Here is a 14518-nt window from a genome sequence, read left to right as displayed (position 1 = left end):
GAACCATATGTTGAATTGGACAACCTACCAGGCACGGTCCTTAAGCCACATTGCTTGTTGTTTAATTAATCAGAAGGGGGGAGATGCTGGGAGCCATTAGCCAAGTAAGTATGACAATTTCCTTGCCAGCATACCCCATGTTGCAGTGACATTGAATGTACTTAACCTTGCTCAAGGACCAAGGCAGATTAGGGTGTTCCCGGTTTTAAGATAATCTTGTTTAGGGCGTTCCCAGTTTAGGTTCCAGGTTTAAGGTTTAAGATTATTCCTGCTGGGAATAGGGCGTATCCTGCTGCCTGAGTTCCCCTTGAGTTCTCACGGGATTCAGACAGTATATTTTGGAGATAGAAGCCCAGTGGAGGTGAATTTGGGAGAGAAGGTGGATTTGGGAAGAGAACGTGGATTTCCCCAGAACATGATTGTAGACGGCTGGTGAGAGTTCAGGAATAAAGAGATGCTGTTTGAATCTACAAGCTGTGTGGTGGCTCGTGATTGTGTGCCCAGCCAGACTGCGGCATTTGTGCCCAGCCAGACTGCGGCAGATCCTTGCTTCTCATCACTCTTCTTGATCAAATTCAAGTTTTTTACACAAATTTGAATTTTCCTACAAAAATTTCCCTGACATTCCAACTTTCCCTCTTTGCTTGAGTACCCTTTCTGTTTGTCAGTCTTTGATTCAAGGAATTTACTTCTTTTCTTTATTGAGCAACAGATTTTTTTTTTTTTAAATACTTGGAGTATCAGGGAGGAAAAGTAAACAGTACAATGAGAAAAAATTATATTCTGTAACTCCATTTTTTCAGAGGCAAAAGTATATTTAAAACACTTAAGATATTTGGTGCACAGTTTTTAGCCATTTCCACTTAAAAAAAAAAGACAGATATCTAGAATCTAGCATAAAATCATTCCCATTTTTGGAAATGATATGCATAAAACGTTTCATAAACATGTAAATAATGAAATTGACAACTTAAAGGTATCTTTTTTAAAAAAAATATTTATTTCTTAGTCGTACACAACAACTTTATTTTGTTTATTTTTATGTGGTGCTGAGGATCAAACCCAGGGCCTCACACGTGCTAGACGAGCGCTCCACCGTTGAGCCACAACCCCAGCCCATTAAAGGTATCTTAAAATTATTGTTTTGGAAGAAAAACATGAACATCACTATTTTACAAATGTGTGGAACTTTTAAAAGTGCTGCTTTTACTATATTGATGATGCACAGAACAAAAACCTTGTTAAATTACATAACTTTACAAATGTAACTTACATCATTTGAGAGATTATTAAAACATTATGATATTAAAATGTACAATTTTTACCCATCAGAAACTTTCCCATACTGTAACTACTTAGTTTTTCTGGAATTAAAACACATGGATACTTTTTACCTGCTCAGATCTCAAAGGAATTAAAGGCTCACATTCCCCCGTCATTATTCTTTCCCGCTAAGCGTGTAAACAAAATATTGTTCTAGGTTTTATATACACTGCAGCTGCCTTGAAAACGCCTGATTTGGCTATTTGCCACGGTCCCAAGTAAGTTTTAAAAAGGGATCCTTGCTATTTTCAATATTTCCTTAGTATCCAAGGTTTCTTTTCCCAGTTATCTTTGCCTCAAGACAAATTTGTTTGATCTACTTTTTACCACAACGTTTACTTTTTTATGCTTCTAAGACTCTCACAACCAGAAGTCACGTTAATATTCTGTTGTCAGTTCTTCGCGCCTTCCTTTTTCCTCCCACGGAGCCATCTTGTCGCGACAACTCCCTTGGAGAGCGTAAAAGAGCAGAGCGCTGGACTTGACCCAGGAGGGTACCGTCACGTGGGTAATGGGGGTGGGGCTGGAAAGTTTACACTGGCGAAGAAGCGTAATGTTTATATCACTGTTGGTTAAACTTAACAGAGGTGGACCTGTAGGGCGCTTCATTGACCAGAAACGGGAAATCCAGTAGAAAGAGGAAAAACTAAACGCTCTTAGGAAGGGACTGGAGGCGGCACCTGGGCAGGGCGGGGCGGATGGGCACAGATGACAGACGGAGGGGGATGGTCGGAGCCGGAGCCGGAAGGGCGGAGCCGAGGGGGCGGGACAGAGCCAGCTGGGGGCGGGTCTGAGCCCGGGCAGGGAGGGCTGGGGCGGAGCCTGCTGGGAGCCGGGTGGAGCGAAGGCCCATGGGAGAGCTGACTTCTCCGGGTGGAGGACCCGCCTTGAGACCCATAAGCACCTGGTGGAAAGCAAAGGCTCTTTCTACACGTGGAGCACTTTTAATAAACACGTGAGGGAAGAAAGGCGGTGTGTGTGGAAAAACTAAATCAGAACCCTGGCGCCCTGCTCTAACCCCCAGGCAACGGCGTGTTTGCTGTGTTTCTGGGGGGTCTCTGTGCCCATCTGTTGAATTCCCTCAGCCCAGGAACAGGCTTTGAGCAAAGATCTTATTAGAGATGTGCTTCCTAGGCGTGCACGCCCGCGAAGCCCACGGGCACGCAGCGGAACAGGCCGTCAGCAACGGCGCCCAGGGTCCGCGGCGGGGGCGGGGCCCCGGGGGCGGGGCGGGGCGCCGAGGATGGGGCGTCTCTCCTGCTGTGGCGCTGGGGGCGGAGCCGTGGTGGGGGCGGAGCCGTGGGGGCGAGTGCTCGCGCCCGGCTGCCTGACCTCCCAAACGCCGGGTCCCATGACGTCACTCCGCCGTGACGCGCACGCTGTAGGAAAACTGTAAGTTTGCGAGGATCCTTGCAGCACCCTGGTTTTGTGGTGCTCTCTGGTCGCTGGCATTTCTGCGGCGGTGTTGGCTGTGGGCGTTTGAATCTTGGAAGATCAGGAGAGCCGCCGGACGTGGCAAAGGGACAGGTGCCCGCTCAGAGCGGGAGCGCGCCCTTCTGGGAGGGAGGCACCGAGGTGCCGGCAGGCGAGGCCTCACCCTGCAGGGCAGGGTCTGCACGTTTTTCCCCAGGGGCGGGGAAAGCCTGGGAGCCAGGGGGACATAAAAATGGACAGCCCTTTTACAAATTCCTTAGTGAAGGGATTCAGATTTTTACTCTTCATCTCTTCTGTCCTGCAACTGGACATGTTAAATCGAGGATGGAGAGTGCCTTCAGAGACTAGGAATCTTTATGTCCTGGTTTCCTGTGGGATCCCACAAGGGCCCAAATCGCTGAGGACAAGTTCTAAGACAACCACCTGCTGCCTCAGTTTCCTTTTTGTGTCCAGTGGATGGAAAACAGCCTCTGTCCTCCTAACTGTATCCCACAGGACCAGGAAGGTTACGAGAACACATGAGATAACACAGGCATGGAAAATGCTACAGGCTTATAAAAGTAATTGGCTGTTTGAGGTATGTGATGGTCGTTGGCCATGGTATACAGAGCTCTTGCGCACAGTTTTGCCTCTTCCTCACATCCTTAACTCCAAGCCATCTAACTGTGACTCTTAAGTCTGATGGGTTATCTGAGCTATTGCCTCAGAATTTGATGGATCAGGAATCAAAAACTAACTGGGATTATCACAGTGATCTTGGTAATACAATGCTCCCCTTTGTCTGGGTTTTGCAGAGAAAGCTTTTTGCATACTGGAATTAGCATGTTATACTCACACCCGTACACCGAATTTTAGGAGTTGTTGCTTTCTTGACTTGGAATATTCAGTCGTACCATCTGACTACTTGAATAGTTTGGCTAACTCTTGCCAGGGATTAGTACATTATTGATGAGTTAATACTAATTTATAATACTCTCAGACCCTGGGACAGATATTTGTTAAGTATTGAAGGGAAGAATATAGCACATTGGCATGTATTTATATAAGACATTAAGAGCTCACATTTCTGTAAACTCATTTCAAGAGAGTAATAACCTTCTACCTGTTGGAAGGAGCCTTAGAATCAGAAAGTAGGGCTTATAATTTTTGTTCTACCATTTACTAGTTTTGTGTTCAAAAACAAGTCACTCAAGCCTGAAACTTTGTTATCTCTAAAATGTAAGATGATTGTATAGCTGCTGTTCCTTTTTCAAGGGTCAGAGGAGATCATGAGTGTGAAAATGAAAGGCTTTCTAAGTATGATATTGTTATTAAGAGATTTGCATCAGTTCCTACCCTGAATGAGAAATGTGCATTCAAAAGTCAGGTTCTGAGTCAGAACTAGAAATATAGCTGCACAGCCTCCAACCTAGCGGAGCTCCTGTTACAGTTGGGATATAGACATCAAAGAATAAGTCCATAAAATAATTTTAGATAGGAATAAGTACAGTGAAAAAAAGAAAGGTGAGAGTGGGGAACAGGGAAGGTTGTTTTAGGTAGGATCTGTTGGGGGAGGCCATTTAAAGGAGGGGACAGTTTAATCTATTGAGTGAGGGGAAGAGCTTGAATAATAACATCTCAGGAAAGGATAATAATAGCAGTGAATGCTTTAGTAGAGCTTACATATGTAAGTACTGTTCTAAACTCTACATTCTTACGACAATCACATGAAGTAACTAACACTCTCTCCATTTTTATGAAGGAGGAAACAGACAAAGATGCGGGATTTGCCCAACTGAAATGTGGTAGAGACTGTGAATTTGGGCAATCTGACTTCCTAATCCATGCTTCATATGACTATATTTTTCTGCCCCAGAGCTCAGGACAGAGCTCTGAGGTGGAAACAAGACAGAAATGGTTGAAAAACAGCAAGGTGAGGGTAGAGTGTTCAGAGCACAATAAGAAAGGGGGAAAGTCGTGACAGATGAGGATGGAGGGCCTGCTAGGTTAGGGGGGGCCTTTGTAGGCTGTGTTGAAGTAAAGATATTATCCAAAGTGTAATGGAAAACTGGAAAGTTTGCATCAGGGAAGTGACATCTAGTTTAAGCTTTCTTGTATGGAGAATTAACTGTAGAGTCAGGAGGTAGGAATGAAATAAAAATGGCGAGATAGGCTATTGCTTACCTTTTGGGGGCCAGATGGGTGGTACTTTAGGCTAGGGCGAGTATTTGTGGAGATGATGTAAGTGTTAGAATTTGAAACATATTGACAGGACTTGTTGATGTGGAGTGGGAGGAAAAAGGAGAAATAATAAATTCTCAGTTTAAGCTGGAACAACCAGGAGAGCAGTGGTATAGTTTACTAAAATGAGAGGATGTGGAGAACAGGATTTGGGAGGAAAAGTATGAATTCAGCTTTAGATGCTTGTTAGACATAGTGATAATAATATAAAAGCTAGTAATAATAGTGTTATAATAAAAGTGTACGTGTAAATAGGGTTCCAGGCAGATTTTTAAGTACTTTTGCATAAATAATTCGTTTAATCCTCAAAATAGTTGTGTATGGTACCAGCTATTTTTCTGGGAGGGGTACTGGGATTGAACTCAGGGGCACTCACCACTGAGCCACATCCCCAGCTCTATTTTATATATATTTTTTTATTTATAGACAGGGTCTCACTGAGTTGCTTAGCATCTGGCCTTTGTTGAGACTGGCTTTGAACTTGCAATCCTCCTGCCCCAGCCTCCTAAACTGCTGGGATTATAGGTGTGCACAACTGAGCCCAGCCAGTAGGAGTTATTTTTGTTCCTATAAAGATGAGAAAATGAAGGTACAGAAAACTTCCTTAATTCGCCCCATTTGTGAGTGGGGAAGTTGAGATTCACCCCCAAGCATTCTCTGGCTTTGGAGTACATGCAGTTAATTTCTGTGACTGCCTCCCTATGGATGAGGTGACTAATATGAATGTGGAGTTGGGAGTGGTCAGTGTTGGAGATTCACATTTATATTTCTGAAGAGAAAACCTGCTTTTGTTCTTATCTAAGCCTGGGTTGGCAGTGGGAGTAAAGAACGTAAGGAGTGGGGCTGTACTGATAGGTTGTTCATTATTTGATTGGGTTCCTGCAGGCAAAGTCCAGTCTTTTCCCACTCGTCCCCCCACTGTAGATTCCATGAGGGCAAGGTTTCTCTCTTTTTAACTTCTCCATCTCTAGTCCTTATACATTGCCTGTCATGTAATAGTTGTTAAGGATGACTTTATATGAAAGGCATTTAATTAGGTTTTGGGAGTTCAGAGATGAATAACATAGCTCTCTTCCTGGAGGAGCAAAGTATGAGGAAAAACCTGTGGGGATAAAATTAGACTAAATGCATAAGTACATGCTGATTAGTTCATTTTGGTTTTCTGCACACCCCTATCCTACCCCATGACTTGAGAGATGGGGCATGAAAAGGGCAAAGGAGCAAAAGAATGCTTAAGTAATTGCAGGAAGAATTTAAGGCTCCCCAAGAGTCCTTTTCAACAAAAGAATTACTCAAAATCTTGCATATTTTACTACATTTGCATTAGTTTTATTTGGCACTGATATGATTTTTACAAAATGAAATAAATTGTGATATTTGACTATCATTGTGGAGCGATGAGTTTTTCCAGTTTATTACCTCAGTGTTGACAGGGCTCAAGAGTGAAACAGGGAATTGGCTTGAACTGTTTGTTGCAGTTTGCATAATAGAGGGTGATGGAAGGGCTGTGTGTGAAGCAGTTGGGCAGGTTTCCGCTAGTTTAAGTGTACCACACCAAATTTCCACATATTGGAATAAGTTTGAATTTCGCTGATCCACTCTTTAACATTGAGATATATTTTTTTGTTGTAAAAAGGGAATCTGGTAACGTGTCATAGGTGGAGTTATAGTTTGCCTCTCTTGTATCTGGAGCATTGTAGAACTAGAGACTAGACCCCCACCACTAATGTGTCTTGTTTCTGTAAATCAGTTTTAGGCATACCACAATCTCAACACAGTTGTCACAATTAACTAATATGAGTATTTCAAATTTGAACCATTAAAACATTATTTAAAATTGCAGTATTATAGATTTTATAATTAAGTTCAGAGTTTTTTTCTTATAATACACAAAATTATATTTTCTTTAGCTTTTGAAGTTTTTATTGGAAGAGTTGATCTGAATAACCAAATTCATCATTGCTCCAATAGGAACCCTCTACAAATATAAATGTAGAAGTGTGCCATCTCATTTTGTAGTTCACAGAATTTTAAATCTGTTTGTGTAGCTTCCCTAATTCAGTGGACTTGAAATGATTGGTATTTCTTTATATCACTTTTGTAATTAGCTTCCTTAAGAACATCAGATACCCATATATAAAATAGAATACCCATATATATAAAGTAGAATTAACTATTGGCCTGTTGATTGCATAGGCTTTGTGGAATTTTAAGTTCAGGCTCAGTGAGGGCAGATTGGTGATTATTTCATTGTTCAGGTAGCTCTCAGAAGAGCAGGTATGAGGGTAGGTCCTATTTGAAAACAAAAGAAGCCACTCTAACATTGAAGATGTGAAATATAGCATCCTAAATAATGAATAAAATTCAATTTCTTTTAAAATTTATACTTGTACAAGCAAAATTTAAAACCCCTTTAATGTTATTGTTACAAACACCCTGTAAAATATGTAGGGCTTACATGATCTTCATTATATATTTATCATATAAATATATGGAAATTTTATCTTACAGAAAACAATGTGTATAGCCAGTGATGGAACATACCAGGCAGTTACATGTAGTTCATAAGATTCTACTTCTGGTAGTTACTTTTACTTTTGCATATACCTTTTTGCTCATATATATTGGGAGTGATAACTAAACACTAGTTTTTGTATTTTTGAAACTGTAAATGTTTGAATAATTTAAGTAATTTGTATAGATTTAAATAATTTATGAATTGTGATTCATAATTTCTTAGAAATTAAGATCTCTGGCTTGATTTTTTTTCATGTAAATTCTAATGGCTACTACTTAGTAAGTCTGGGTGAGACTAAGCTTTAGTGACAGGTCGACCAAGTTATCATTCCAAAAGAATAATCAAAAGCAAATTCTTAGTATTAAACACAAAAAAGTTATCCCTTTCCTGTGGATGGAAGGCATAGATTAACCCTAGCTACCTACTATAACTGGAGTTCTCTTTAAGTTGCTGCCCTCCCACAGGCAGCATTTGTTTATTTGGTTCTTATGTTTCAAAGCTGCTAGTTTCAAGCTCCATTCTGAGCCACCAGTCTGTAGGGAGGTAAATGTGAGATAAATATTGGAATATGGTATTATGAATTTAGACTGGTATGAGGATAATTTTGTTTCATCCAGCCTACCCTGGGGATTTTGCAATGTTTAGAGACATCTTTGATTGTCACAACTGTGTGTTGGGTATCTAGTGAGTTGATGCCAGAAATGTTACTAAACATCCTAGAATTCATCAGATACCCTATTCCACCCCAAATAAATATTAACCAGTTTAAAACGTCAGTGCTGTTGATGTTGATAATTTGTATAATCTCTTAAACACTTCATTTTATTTCACTCCTCCTTTCCAGGCCTCTCCCCTCACATCCCGCTCCCTTCCTGTGTTATGTTTCTATCACTGGGACAGAATATCTGAGATAATCTTATAAGTTAGGAAAGACTTCTTTTGGCCTAGGGTTTCAGTGTGGGTCAGTCTATTGTTTCTTGGCCCATTGCTTTGGGTCTGTGGTACATCATGGTGGGGAGTGCACAATGGAAGACATCTACATACCTCATGGTGACTGGGGAACAGAGAGTGGGAGAGAGGGAGGAAGAGGATGAGGTTCCAACATCCCTTTCAAGGTCATGCTGCAATGACCAGATTTTCTTCCACTACGCCCCATAACCTGAAGTTTACCCTCTTCCCAGGAAGGCCACAGGCTGGCAACCAAACCTTTAGCACGTGAACCTTTGGGGGACATTTAAGATTGAAACCATTATTCTTTTATATTCTCTTTTTATTTTATATTCTGTTATATTCTCTTTTTATCTCTCTCTCCTGCCTGTCTCCCTCTTTCCCTCCCTTCTTCCATTCACTCTTTCTGCTTTCCCCAGTGGAGGTGGTAGTTTTAAGTGGCAAATGCGGGAACTGGAACAAAAGGTTTTGTTGTACTGTTTTTAGTTTGTTGGATAGTTAGGCGAATTTGATTCATTTACTGCATAGAAAAACATTCTTGAAACTAGTTAAAATAACCGTAAGTATTTTTGGTTGTCATTGTATCTAGTGCTTTTGTGTTTGTTTTTAACTGTGAAAAAAAAATCTTTTTACTAAAATTAATTTAATTTGGACATTATACAGTCTTGGGTTGTTGCTAGTATGAATTTCCTTCAATTTTTTTTTTGTAGATACTGAATTAGCTATCTTATAGTTAGTAACTTGGTTGTTTTTCAAAGATCCTTTTTATATTAGTTTTCATATGTTATTGTCACAAACACCCTATAAAATATGTAGGGCTTACATAATCTTCATTATTTGACAGATAAGGAAACAGACATAGGTCAAATGACTGTCCATATTGTTGGAGCAAGTTAGTGACAAGAGCAGATCTAGGATTTGGAGATAGGTTCACCCTTTTAAAGTCACCAGTTATTTGTTATCCCATTTAATCTTCCTAAAAACCCTATGCAATAGAGTAATTATTCCCACTGTATAGATAAGAAAGCAGGTTTAAGGAGACTAAATAGTATATTCAAGGTCACCCAACTCATAATGTAATTTTGACTGTTTCCATTGAGTTATTCTGCCTCTCTTAAAAAAATTAAAATTGACAATTTCTGTATAAATTCATCTAATCTATGATTACATGACTAAATAGGTTTCTGGGCACATAGTCTAATTTGCCACTTGAATCAGTTGGTAAATTGTGTGTTTGAAATACTGTTCAGATATGAAACTCAGTGGAAGTTCACTGAGTTTTGTTTTACCATAAGATAGCACTATTTGCTATTTAGAATATATTTTTTTGAGACCTCTGAATCCAAAAGTAGTCTAAGAGATAGCTCTCAGCTGTTTTTTTGAGCATAGTTAGGGCAGGTGGCCTGCATGGTAGGACTGACATTGCTATTCTGATACAGAGGGATTTGTTCAAGAGTTAAGCCTCCCATTTATCTCATTTTCTATTTTGAATCCTTTTAGAAAATGTGATAAGTTGGGTAGCCATTGTTTATATCATATTTGAGGCTGTTTCTCTCCACTGTAACCTAAACCTCAGATTGACTTGACTTTAACAACAGAGTAAATGATAATAATACAGTTTTTATTTTCTTCCTGAAACATTGAGAGTTTATTCTACTCTAATTGAGCACATTATTTTTGTGAGGTGTTAGGAACTGGTGATCAATATTTTATTGCCTAGGTTGGGGAACTTAAGTGTTTATTAGTTTGCCTGAATAAATCCAAGATAGGATTTTGAATTTAGGTTTCAGGTTTTAAAGAACCAAGCTAGACAGTATTTTCATTAGGTTAAAAAGAATATATACTTAAATATTTAAGCAGTTTTAAAAAGATTATTTGATGTTATTCAATTCTTGGTTTTAGTGGTTGGATATTGTAATGTTTCGTATTGTACATCCATTGGTTGGATTTGGACCATAGATAGTATTGAAATTATGGGTTTTGGAGGAAGGGAGAGGAGGAGTCTGACCTTTGCTAGTGTGCATGTATATTGGGCAAGAAGAATTATACTTTTCCTTAAAAGACAAAGACTCCAAACTTGCCATTATATTGGATTATTGTAACAAATATTTTTCTTACCTCAGTGAAGAAAAATGTTCATATCCAAATACTCATGTTATTTATTAATGTGAAGAGATCACCATACAATATTGCTGAAACAAAGCTGAATTTTATACTTCCTAAGCAAGGGAGAACTATGCTTGGAGAATATTGTCCTCCTAGAAGGCAAAAAACATGATCTTATGAGGTTTTGAGGAAGCATGGAGTTTTAAGATTGGATGATTTTCAAAAGTCAAACAGTTTAAGGATTGGATGATTTTAAGCTTGGAGTTTAGAGACTGACTGACTTTGAGAAGGTTACTGAATCCAGGAAGTTGCTGATTGGCTTTCTGATGAGTATTGAGGAAAGGTTGTATGAGGGTATGGCAGAGATTAATTCTTCTCAGTTATCTAGTTCCTCCTCCTTTCATTCTAGAATTAGAACCCCTATGGTTTAGCTGGCAGCATGGTTACCCACTCTAGGTTTCATCTGCTTCTGATGATAGGTATGACTGTATGCTTACGTTTGAGCCAGTTATATATGAACAGAAGTGAAATATGCAATTCTGGATTGGCTTTTAATGGTGCTTGTCCTGGATTTCATCTGCCCATTCTCTTTCCTCTCCCATTGACTGGAAAGCAGCAAACAGGAATGGCAACAACTGTCTTGAACTCAAATAGAAGCCCTGTCCTGAGGATATCAGCCCTGGATGACCTTGTGGAGAAAACTAACTACTACTTGCTCTCCCCCCAGCCACCTGTGTATCTCCATGTTGTTTCATGAAAGAGAATACATTTTTTGTTTGTTTGAGCCATTGTATTTTGGTATCACTTTATTACAACTGTTTAACCCATACCCTATAAAATGCCAAAATTTAGTACCTGAAATGGGGTACTGCATAATAAAAAGCTGAAATGCATGGCATTGGCTAAGTGGTTGGCTGACATACATTTAAAAAAAAAAAGTCAAAAAACCACTGACCCTTAATTGTATAGTGGTAAAATATTTGGTGAAACTGTCACCTCTGATAATTTTTATAAGGCATCAATTTCTCTATCCAGTCTACATCTCCAGGGAAGTGGTTAGAAAGAATCAGATTGCTAATACCAGTAGAGTCTGCTTGCTTCTTTAGCGGGAACTATAAGGGGGCATCAAATAAAGGTGTTGAGAGCCACAGCTGAGTCAGAATGACGCCTGGCATATTGCCAGAGCGAATGGTTGAAAAGTGATGCCAGCAACCATTGAGATGATGATTTGAGTTAAGCTGTATATAATTGCTGTGATGCTGGATTGATTGAGTTGTATACAACTCTGGGAATCTGAATCTGAATCTACTTTGGAGTTTCCCATGGAGTTCTCCCCGGGGTTTGCAGAGATTGGGCGCGGGGAGCCAGGTGAAAGGGGTGTGTTCCCGAGGAGTGTGTGTGCAGTGCCAGTGAGAGTTGGGGAATAAAGAATTGCTGTTTGAACCTACAACGCTTTGTGGCGGCTCGGTTATTTGTGCCCAGCCAGACTGCGGTATAAAGGGCCAGTTAGTTTGTATTTAGAGTTCAAAGGGATTGTGTAGTTTATAGCTATTGAAGTTTCTTTTTTTCCCCATGGTCTGTAGTCTGAACTGACTGTAATGTGGGGCATTGCAGGGTTGGAAAAAATTGTTCCTGTGTGCCAGACAGTAAGAGGTAAGCTTGTCATTCTCAAAAACCTTCTGCTAGATTTTCTTGGCTCAACCTTGGAAGCTATTGGAAGCTAGTCCAGGCAGAAACTAAAGTAAGGATTTGCTTTTTCACCTGAACCAGTCAGTTGAACTAAGTAAAAACTGCAGTTTCAAATACAAAGTTTTAATTCCCTATAACAATAAAGGTGTATTTCTTACTCATGATATGTTGGCTGTGGCTATGTTCCACATCCTCTGTCACACCCAAGATTTAAACTGAAGAAACACTGCCATTTTTGGGCAGGGGGACATTACCATTTTTGTGACAGGAAAAAGAGAAGTGGCAGAACCAGCTTCTTGTAAGTGACTTATTACTTTTGTTTTTGTTTTATTGGCCAAAGCAAGCCAAATGACTAAGCCTGAAATCAGTCTGGTACGAAGGAACATCTCAAGTCACATGGCCAACCCTGATGTCATTGAGGTGGAAAAATCCTCTTGGTGTGAATCAGATGACCTCAAGGCAGCTAGCTGTAAATCAAGAGAAAGAGGGATAGGTCTGCCACTGATGCCAGAAAATAAAAAATAGAGTTGACAAGTTTAATATCTATGACAAACAAAATCTTTACTTGTGGTTACTTTCATGTGGCCCTGACAGAAGACAGACAGACATATTGAGTTTTTGAGATGATTATGTTGTCAAAAATCCAAAACGTTTGGTTTGCAAAAGCCTGTGTTGTTTTGATGTTGTTTGACACTTAGTAGTCAATAATCCTTAGCTCCCAAATTTGCACCAGCAGGAAGTAGGCAATTGGATCTTTGCTTCACTGTTGAAGCACGTTCTCTTCTGTGTCCACTTCATATATGGCCAGAAAGAATAACGGAAAAGAAAAGAATCTTTCAGTGGCCAAGACAGGGCTCTTATAGACAAATGGACAAGGAAATTCCCTTCAGAGACCAGAACCTGAATTTAACCAAAAAACTTACATTCTGCTGGAGCATGGATTCTTTGCAATTCTTTTCCAACAGTATTTCATTGTTGATAAAATAAGGTATTTGGTATTCTTTTCAGAATGTAAAACTTAATTGTATTTGACCACTGAGTATTGGATGTGATGATGATAGTAAATAGCAAAGATTACTTCTCTATTAATTTATAGGTCACTGGATAGGGAAGGAGCCACATGGATACCTGTTAAAGAGGGTTGTCATCACTCAGAGATTCTAGACTTTGAACAGATTCCAGTGATGAGTGGAACTTCCAATTAACTCATGTGAAAGGAGATGACTGTTGCATAGGGGGAAGAAGGATGCACTCCCACCTCTGATATTTAGCTAGGCATGTAGGTCCCCCCTACCCTACCCACCTCTCTCTCTATATATAAATCTTATTTATCAGGCTCCTTATTGCTAGATAAAGTCACTAAGCCAGTTTCTAAGTTTTGGCAGTAGGGTGAGAGTGGAGCTGTGATATATGCTACTTTTAAAGCAAATTAGTAATAAAAAAAAAAGCTGCTTGTCTGTCGTACTCTTTTGCCCATTTCCTTTCCTATCCATGAAGTGTTGGTGAGCTAGCCAGCAGTGGTGGTGCCCCAAGGAGAGGTGAGATGAGACATGTGGGACCTTAGTCTCTGAATGACCTTGCAGAGCAGAGCTATCTCCCTCCCTGGACCACTTGTCTGCGCCTGTACTGTCATGAAAGAGAAATGAATTCCTCTTTTTTTTTTTTTTTGTAGCCATTGTGTTGTTGGTCTTGTTGTATAGCATTTTAGCCTATATTTTAATTGATACAGATGGCAATGCTTTAAGTGATAAACAAACATAGGAAGTTAGATTTGTAATTATTCTTGTGTTTTTTTTCAGCTGAAGTTTTTCATTTTTACATTTTTTTTTGGGGGGGTGGTATTGAGGATTGAACTCAGGGGCACTTGACCACTGAGCCACATCCCCAGTCCTATCTTGTATTTTATTTAGAGACAGGGTCTTACTGAGTTGCTTAGTGCCTCACTTTTGCAGAAGCTGGCTTTGAACTCGCCAAAACCTCCTGTCTCAGCCTCTCCAGCTGCTAGGATTACAGGTGTGTGCCACTGTGCCCGGCTCATTTTCACCTTTTATGAAAATTTATTTTTCAAATTTTTCTAATTATGCAAATAGTTTAGAAATGAAGAAATACTATTTAATATCCTTATTATAATTATGTGTCTCCCTTTTCATTTTCATAACTATGTTTTATATATTTATATTAATTTTTTTATCCTGATAGTTTCACATGGTGTCTAATTTTGTTACTTTATTAAGAGTTCTTATTCTTGCAAGTTATTGTTACTTACAACTGAGTTTTATC

At 39.6% G+C, this 14518-nt stretch overlaps 1 protein-coding gene across 19 annotated transcripts in view; it reads left to right on the top strand.

Moving 5' to 3' along the window:
• Positions 1-2610: 2610 nt before the first annotated feature.
• Positions 2611-14518, top strand: part of Znf438 (zinc finger protein 438) — a 183531-nt gene continuing 171623 nt past the window's right edge. For 10 of the 19 annotated variants that reach the window (XM_058580557.1, XM_058580571.1, XM_058580568.1 and 7 more), the window contains exon 1: positions 2733-14251. The gene's annotated coding sequence lies outside the window, so the exon portion shown is untranslated. The other 9 variants (XM_046448337.2, XM_046448336.2, XM_058580565.1 and 6 more) reach the window with 7 other exon arrangements.

The sequence above is a fragment of the Marmota monax genome, unplaced genomic scaffold, assembly GCF_021218885.2.
Source record: "Marmota monax isolate L192 unplaced genomic scaffold, Marmota_monax_Labrador192_F-V1.1 WCK01_AAM20220418_F8-fsc00066, whole genome shotgun sequence".
Lineage (NCBI taxonomy): Eukaryota > Metazoa > Chordata > Mammalia > Rodentia > Sciuridae > Marmota > Marmota monax.
The sequence above is the reverse complement of the archived record's forward strand: the minus strand, read 5'-3'. Positions and strand labels throughout refer to the sequence as shown.